Source organism: Hordeum vulgare, chromosome 5H, assembly GCF_904849725.1.
Source record: "Hordeum vulgare subsp. vulgare chromosome 5H, MorexV3_pseudomolecules_assembly, whole genome shotgun sequence".
Taxonomy (NCBI): Eukaryota; Viridiplantae; Streptophyta; class Magnoliopsida; order Poales; family Poaceae; genus Hordeum; species Hordeum vulgare.
In genome coordinates, this window is record NC_058522.1 from 37828850 (window position 1) to 37837141 (window position 8292).

At 40.4% G+C, this 8292-nt stretch overlaps 1 pseudogene; it reads right to left on the bottom strand.

Annotated features, from left to right (window-relative positions):
• Positions 1-1403: 1403 nt before the first annotated feature.
• Positions 1404-3616, bottom strand: LOC123398158 (annotated as a pseudogene).
• Positions 3617-8292: the final 4676 nt, after the last annotated feature.

Below are 8292 nucleotides of genomic sequence, written 5' to 3' on the forward strand. Positions count from 1 at the left end.
TACATGAAAAGTACATGTGATTGAAGTGAACTACATAAGAACCTCGACAAAGTAACTATTGTCAGCCAATTAGAGCAGAATACAAAATAAATATTGACAAGAGCAACATATATAACATTTTGGATCATGAATAAGTTAATACATCCATTCCCTAACTTTATGTAAGAATCATATCTGATGTTGTATGGCTTGTATAACATATATAACATTTTGGATCATGAATAAGTTAATAGATCCATTTCCTAACTTTATGTAAGAATCATATCTGATGGCGTATGGCTCGTATGTCAATAGTAGTTTTTGTTCTTTACTTGGTATACATATCAATGCATATTTGAAATCCGAATGCTATTAAACAAACAACATTGCAGAAATGAAAATCTTACCAAGCCACCAAGGAAGATGAAGACTGAAAAGTCTGAGAAAATAAAATAGTTTTTGGATATCAACCTTTTCTTATCTTTCACTCCAGCAAACGTTTTGAGAAACACTGGAATGATGTAGATAGGGACTTTGATTCCAAAGTACTGCAGTAAACATATGTCGTATATTCTAAGGTTGCACCAGAGGTATTCAAAGTAGAAGTTTCAATATTACACTCTGTTATTTTAAGAAAAAAAATATGTCATTTGGTCTCTTCACATCAAAAAATGCCTGGCTTGGCTTCACGATGAACTGCATTTCTGCTTGCATGATACAAATACTCTATTTTTGATATATAGACATAGTTATTTTCAATCACATCCGAAGGAAAGTCTACAACAAAAACAAAGACAACTTCAAGACGGTTTCAGATATATACACAGTTGATTCATTTAAAGTAACTGAATGAAACACCAAAAGAAGGAAAAAACATCGACACAACCAATCCCATTGAGCAACACGTGTCCTATTTAAATATCCTCTCTCTAGTCAAACAGTGAGCACACCAAGCAACGATGAAGACTCCATGAATCTGGAGTAGAAGCAACTGCTATATAGTATTCATCGGCTAATTGTTTTACCTAAGCAATCAAAGCACCGTACTTAGAAACAAGCCAATCAATGAAATAGTTGTACGCTCCTCTTTGGGATTCAATAGTAGTAGAATATTGTAGTTCGGAGATATCCTTCCCTGCCTTTTCTCAATAGTAGTAGAATATTGTAGTTCGGAGATATCCTTCCCTGCCTTTTCTCAATAGTAGTAGAATATTGTAGTTCGGAGATATCCTTCCCTGCCTTTTCAATTAATAGCTCGGATTCGTATCCTCGAGCAAGGGAAATATGCTTAAACCAAGCTCCCTCCTTTGTAATAGTCATTCGAGTTAGTGCATGAAATAGCCTTGAAATCATACATTGGTCCCACTGCAGTTTCCAGATTACCACAAATTGTGTGCTACACCAATGAAGACACATGATGAAAATAAGTAAACTGAATCTACGTGGATTATTACCACGCCATAGCCATTTAACATTATCTAATTGGTGCCATCTCTCTATTTTATGCTTATACATATTTATAAGGGTAAACTATCTTTTTAGCTTAATAGATAATAAGTGGTGTTAGATGGTTACAAAGCATAATACTCGATGGCTTGGTGCCCCTGGCTTCGAACTGACCACATTGTTCTACCAACATGTTATCATTCCCACCTCATCGGTGTCGGCGATTGCCACCTTCAGGAGTCTTCATTACCTCCTCGTCCACTCATGCATCCATGGTCTCTCTCTTCACCTTCTCCACGCCCTTCTCCCGTTGTATGTTTGCCCATCCATAGGGATGACAGAACTGTGGTCGTGCATAGAATGTAAAGAGAGACAGATAATACAAAGAATGTAAAGAGCGAGAAATAATACTACAACACCATAGATTGCTAGACATGAAGATGCGCAAGCGAGATGAAGATAATGAACATATGAGTGAAAACTATGAATTAAGGAAGATTGGCTCCAATTTAACAAAACCGGTAGTTGTGGCATCAAAGTATGCCAACAATCTATCATTGTAGGAAATCTCTTTTACTAATTTGTAGTTATCTTTTTCTTTTGAAAATATCCTTTACCTTCATTGCACTGTTCACAAAGAAAAATTGCACACTACTATGGTGAAACATAACTTTTTGGAGGTATGCCACTTCAGTAAAGGGTACTATATGAATTGACTTGCAGATCCATGACTGTTTGGGTGTTCATACAAATGCTTAAAAATGTGATTCTGTTTTAAAAAGATTCACGCAACTCATGAATAGACAACACCTAACATTCTGTCAATACCCAGTACAACCTTTTTTTTAACTTGGTAGAATAAACGAAAAGAATTGACCAACTCAAGAGTTTTGCATAATATTAATAACTAATTAACTGGGTAGTATAGTATTGCATAATAATATCAAGGGAGTATATGTTTGCATCGTCTAGCTCAAGACCGGAGTTAGCCAGTTATCTTTGGACCGGCTTAACCAGCGAATGTTCGCTGGAGGGATGGAGATTGTGAATGAATTGGATGACAATTTGTGTTGGCACAGGCTCCAATTTTCATTTCCGTGAAACCAGAAAATACAAAGAACATCGAACACACGCCGCGCTTACATGCATGCATACAATAGATCTTCTTTCCTTTCACTTTTACTACTACTCCCTCCGTTTCTAAATATAAGTCTTTAAAGAGGTTTCATTAATGGACTACATACGGATGTATAAAGACATACTTTAGAGTGTAGATTCACTCATTTTGCTCCGTATGTAGACTTCTAGTGAAATATCTTAAAAGACTTATATTTAGGAACGGAAGGAGTACAATCTAAATCAGCTAGGCGTGTTTGTGTGCTTGAGTTGTCTAATTAAGTATGTATATGCAAATTAAGCACCTGCTCGATCTGTGTATGCGCGCACAGATTCCTCTTCCGGTTCTGCTTCTGCTAGCCAGCTGCGCGCCTAGAGCTCACCTCGCCGTCTGCGCCGACGGGGCCACGGCGGCCTCGTCGTCCTCGTCGTCGTCGTGGACGTCGTGGTCCATGTGCCAGAGCACGTCGAGGAAGGCGTCGACGGAGCAGGGCAACGCGAGGGGGCCCTGCGCCGCGTAGCCGTACTCCTACTCGGCGTCGTCGAGGAGGCAGCGGAAGAGCGGGTGGTTGGTGCAGTCGGCGCACACCACGAACCGCTCCCGCTCCGGGCCCACGTACACCGAGAAGCACCCCGGCGCGACCGCTGCCGACGACCGGCCGCCGCTGTTCAGTCCGGACCGGCACCGCTCCAGGGTCTCAGATCGACACGGGAGCAGGAGCCGCGCCCTGACGAGCAGCACCGAGGAAGGCGACCTGCTTCCTCTGCATCGAGCATCTCTCATCCCGCGCGAGCATGGCCGGTGGTGGTTCCTCTGCATCGAGGCTCTCTCCTCCCGCACGAGCATGGCCGATGGCGGCCAGATGTAGATGTAGGCGGCCTCCCTCCCCTCGTGCGAGCACGGTGAGCGGCAGTCAGATGGAGGCGGCCTCCCACGCGAGCACGGCCAGCGATGGCGAGGTGGAGGCGGCTTCCCTCCTCCTGCGCCGCCCCTCACCTTGCCGCGGCTGCAGAGGGAGCCTCTGGATAAGATGAAACAGAGGCTCGGGGTTGAGATTCTTACAAATGTAGGAGGCTTTTTAAAAACATGAAGCGTTTTCTCAGATCAATTTATGAAGGGAACGCGGGTTAAATATCACAATCAATAAGGTTTTTTTTTTAAACGAGGGCGAACGGGTTTTTTGTCAGAAACGATAGCCTTTTTATTATTAAAAATCTTAGGTCCATATGCCTCACCCAGCTGCTCAGACTTGATGTTTTTGATATCTTTATCTTTATTTTTATCTAATATTAAAGGGAGATTTTTTTTTCTTTTTTTCGTCTATGCTGGGACTAAGCTATTTTTTTCGTTCATCTGGGATGCATTTTATTTTTCATCCGTTGAAAACAGGTGTTTAAGACACGCGTAAACGGGCCGACCCAATTCACAGGCTCCGAACGAAAAACGTTTTGTCATGATCGTATGAAGACACATGGAAACGGGAAAATTCTATTTACCGCTCTATGCGAAGCGGTGTTGAAGCTTCGCACAGAGCTGGCAGGGGATCGGGCTGGCCCAGAACAGGGGCTGAAGTGCCCGGTTTGGGAACCTTATAGTTTCTAGTCTTTTTTTTGGTTTCGGAAAACTTCTATCAGTTTCTGAATTGGTTTTTTTATTTTTATTTTATTTTTTTATTCTGTTCTAAAAATGTTCCGAATTATTTAAAAATGTTCTGGATTTTTAGAAAACGTTACAAAATTTGAATATTTTTCGGAATTTGAAAAAATGTTCCAGAATTTGAAAAAATCATCCGGAATTTGGAAAAATCTTCTGGAATTTCGAAAATGTTCTGGTATTTCGAAAAAATGTTTCGGAATTCGAAAAAATATTCTTTAATTTTGAAAAAATGTTCCGGTATTTATAAAAATGTTCCGGTTTCATAAAAGAATGTTCCTGAATTTGTAAAAATATTCCTGAATTTTAAAAAATGTTCGGGAATTTTATAAAATGTTGTCGAATTTTCAAAAATGTTTCAGAATTTGAAACAATATTTCGGAATTCAAAACGATGTTCCGGAATTCAAAAATATCTTCCAGAATTCGAAAAATGTTCTGTAATTTTGAATTTTTTTTTCTTGAAATTTGGAAAAATGTTCCAGTATTTATAAAAATGTTTTGAAATTTTAAAAAGAATAATTGCATTTGTGAAAAACTAGTAACAGTGCACGTGCAACGCACGTGTCCACAAACATAAAGTTCAAGCGAGTATAAAAAATTAAAATCATATTATTCGATGACCGCCTTATTATCTCTAAAGAAAAGAGGGAAGGGGGAATACAAACCTATCAATTATCTTTTGTGGATGTCATGTGAAGTTCGAGCACACCAAGTAGAAATCACAATTGTATAGGTACATGTTAGAGATAAAGGACAATCGACTGGATGAACAACTTCTTCATAAAGAAGATAATGCCATAGCCTATTTAGTCTATTTTATAGTAAAAATGGAATCAAACATCCGATGAAGATTTCAGAATGTCTAATTTTCTTGGGTGATCTTCGAAGGTACATATAAACATTGTCCAAGTGGACATGGTGGAGATACAAACTTGGAGCCAAGATACAAAAAACAAATCAGTCTTGGAAAAAATTAATTAGCTCCTTCTTGGATTCATGCTGCTTTTCATCTTGATAAGTTGAAGGACTGATGATGGTGGTAAGGCCACCCATGGGAGTTACAGCGGGAACCACCTACGAGCTGGAAGAGTATATCGATAATGACGACAGTTTTGCCCCACTCACTTTCTTGCGGCTTATCCTAAAATAGAACTACGGTTCAGAGAGATTCCTATTACGTATATTGTTGTAGAACATGTAGAAGCAAAAAAAAATCAATAAAGCATCAGATTCATAATAAGAAAATACAAAGGAATTTAATATTTTATAAACCAGCTTAGTTCTGGCAAGATTAGACATGACCTAAAGATGTTACCATGGTATCAACATCTTAGCACCAGAGAAAGTCTACTACTACTGTAGGACGGAAAATTGTACAATAAGGAATGGCATGAGCAGATTAGTGGCTATAAGAATTATTGGTTCGAGAAGCTAACCAACAAAGAGAAAAAGTATCCATTTAGAACAGCATGCATCTCCTTGGCTAGGTTGAGCATTATTATGAACATCACTGTCCATATTGTCACCAGGCTCATGTTCATCACCAGATTGTGTTTGTGCATCAGACGCAGAAATATCATTAGGTTCTTCAGGTGTGACAGTATTTGGTGAACTGGTGTGAAGGTTTCTATCATCCTTCTTCTTCTCCTTAGGATGACTAGGTGTATCAGCATTGATTCCTTGAGAATCTTGATCAATTCTCTTAGGATGACCTTCAGGATACAAAGGTTCCTGAGTCATTTTGCCTCCTCTAGTAATGACTCTGACAGAGTTGTTATTTAATTCATTGAGCAGGTCATTCTGAGCTTTAAGTACTTGTTCTACCTGAGTAGTAATCATGGAGGCATGTTTACTCAGAAGCTTCAGATCATTGACATTTCTGTCTACAGAAGCACTTAGATGGCTAAGCATACGAGTGCTTTGTTCCAAATGTCTGCTAACATAATCATTCTGTTGTTTCGCAACAAAGTTGTCAAATTCATCAAAGCATAGGCTAGCAGGTTTATCAAAAGGAATATCACTCTCGTCAAACCTACGCAGAGAATTCACTTCCACTACCTGTATCGGGTTATCGAGACCATGGATCTCTTTGATAGGTGGTAGATTTTTGACATCTTCAGATCTAATGCCTTTCTCTTGCATAGATTTCTTGGCTTCTTGCATATCTTCGGGACTGAGGAATAGAATACCTCTTTTCTTAAGAGTTGGCTTAGGAGGTGGTTCGGGAATAGTCCAAGCATTATCGTTGATCAAGAGGTTATTCAGTAGGGTCTCAGCTTGTTCTACAGTTCGTTCCCTAAAAACACAACCAGCACAACTATCTAGGTAGTCTCTAGAGGCATCGGTAAGTCCGTTATAGAGGATATCAAGTATCTCATTCTTCTTAAGAGGGTGATCAGGCAAAGCATTCCATAGCTGGACGAGCCTCCCCCAAGCTTGTGGAAGACTCTCTTCTTGGAGTTGAGCAAAGTTGTATATTTCCTGCAAGGCAGCTTGCTTCTTATGGGCAGGGAAATATTTTTCACAGAAGTAATAGACCAGACTTTAGCGTCATCCTTTAGAGAGAAAGGAAACAACTTAAGGATATAGTAGTGGCGGATCTTCTCCTCATTAGTGAAAAGGTTGGCTATTTCGAATAGTTTGGCAAGATGGGCTATGACCGTCTCAGACTCATAACCGTGAAAAGGATCAGATTCGACTAGAGAGATTATCTCAGGGTCGACAGAGAATTCATAATCCTTGTCGGTGACAAAGATAGGCGAAGTGGCAAACTTCGGGTCATTTTTCATCCTAGCTTCCCGAGATTTTTCCTTCCACTTGAGAAGTAATTTCTCAGCGTCATAGGCATTCTTACACGCAAGAAAATCCTCAGCTATCTCTCCCTCCATAACGTAACCCTCAGGTATATCAGGCAATTCATATCTAGGAGAGCTAGATCTAACAGGAGCAAAAGCAGGTTCTATCTCAATAGTATCGGTAGTTTCAGAAGCATCACGAGCATTGGCAGTAACTCTAGCAATATGAGCATCAAGGAACACTCCTATTGGAACATCAGGCAAAGTAGTATCTCTAGCAGTATCAAGCATAGCATTATCAGGCAAAATAGCATCTCTAGCGTCATGAGGCAAAGCAGTCTCAAGCATAGCATCTCTAGCAGTATCAGGCATAGTATCAAGCATAGAATCTCTAGCAGTATCAGGCATAGTATCAAGCATAGCATCATCAAGCACAATATCTCTAGCAGTAGTATCACAAGCATCATCAAGCACAGGCGAAACATCAAGATTTCTAGCAGGAGGTGATGTCGCAAACTTACTCATAACTGAAGGTGAATCAAGTGCAGAGCAAGATGGCAATTCCTTACCTCTCCCTCGTAGTTGAGGGCAATACTTTGGTCTTCGGATCCTTCAGATTCTTCATAGTGATCAGCAGATATAAATCCCAAGTGACTCAGAGAATATAGCAATACCTCCCCGGCAACGGCGCCAGAAAAATGCTGATCTGCAATCTCTGGCGTTAGCTAGACGAATGCTTATGACAACAAACCTTCTCCTGCAACGGCACGAGAAGAATGCTGAAAGTACTCCCCAGTAATGAGACTAGAAGAATGTTGTTGACGACCCACCAGCTCGTGGGTTCGCATCAGTTTTCGAGGGTAGATTATTCGACCCAATTTGTTGGTTAGCCAGGCAGGAGGTGAGAGTATACTCTCAAGTATTAGCAGCTGAATTTGTCAGATTCAACCACACCTGAAAGATTAGTATCTGCAAGCACAGTAGTAACAGCAAGGTAGCGAGTAACGGCAGTGTAACGAGCAATAGCAGCGGCAAGGAACAGCAGTAGTGACAACAGTAGCAAGTAGCAACAGTAGCAAGCGACAGTAATAGCAACAGTAGCAGCAGAGCAAGACAAGTAACAGCAGTAGCAATAGTAGTAGTAGCAGCAGCAGAGCAAGACAAGTAACAACAGTAGCAACAGTAGTAGTAGCAGCAGTAGAGCAAGACAAGTAGCAACAGTAGTAGGACAAACTCGTAGGCAATGGGTCGGTGATTTGTTTGGATGATATTCATCATGCAACAGCTATAACACGGAGAG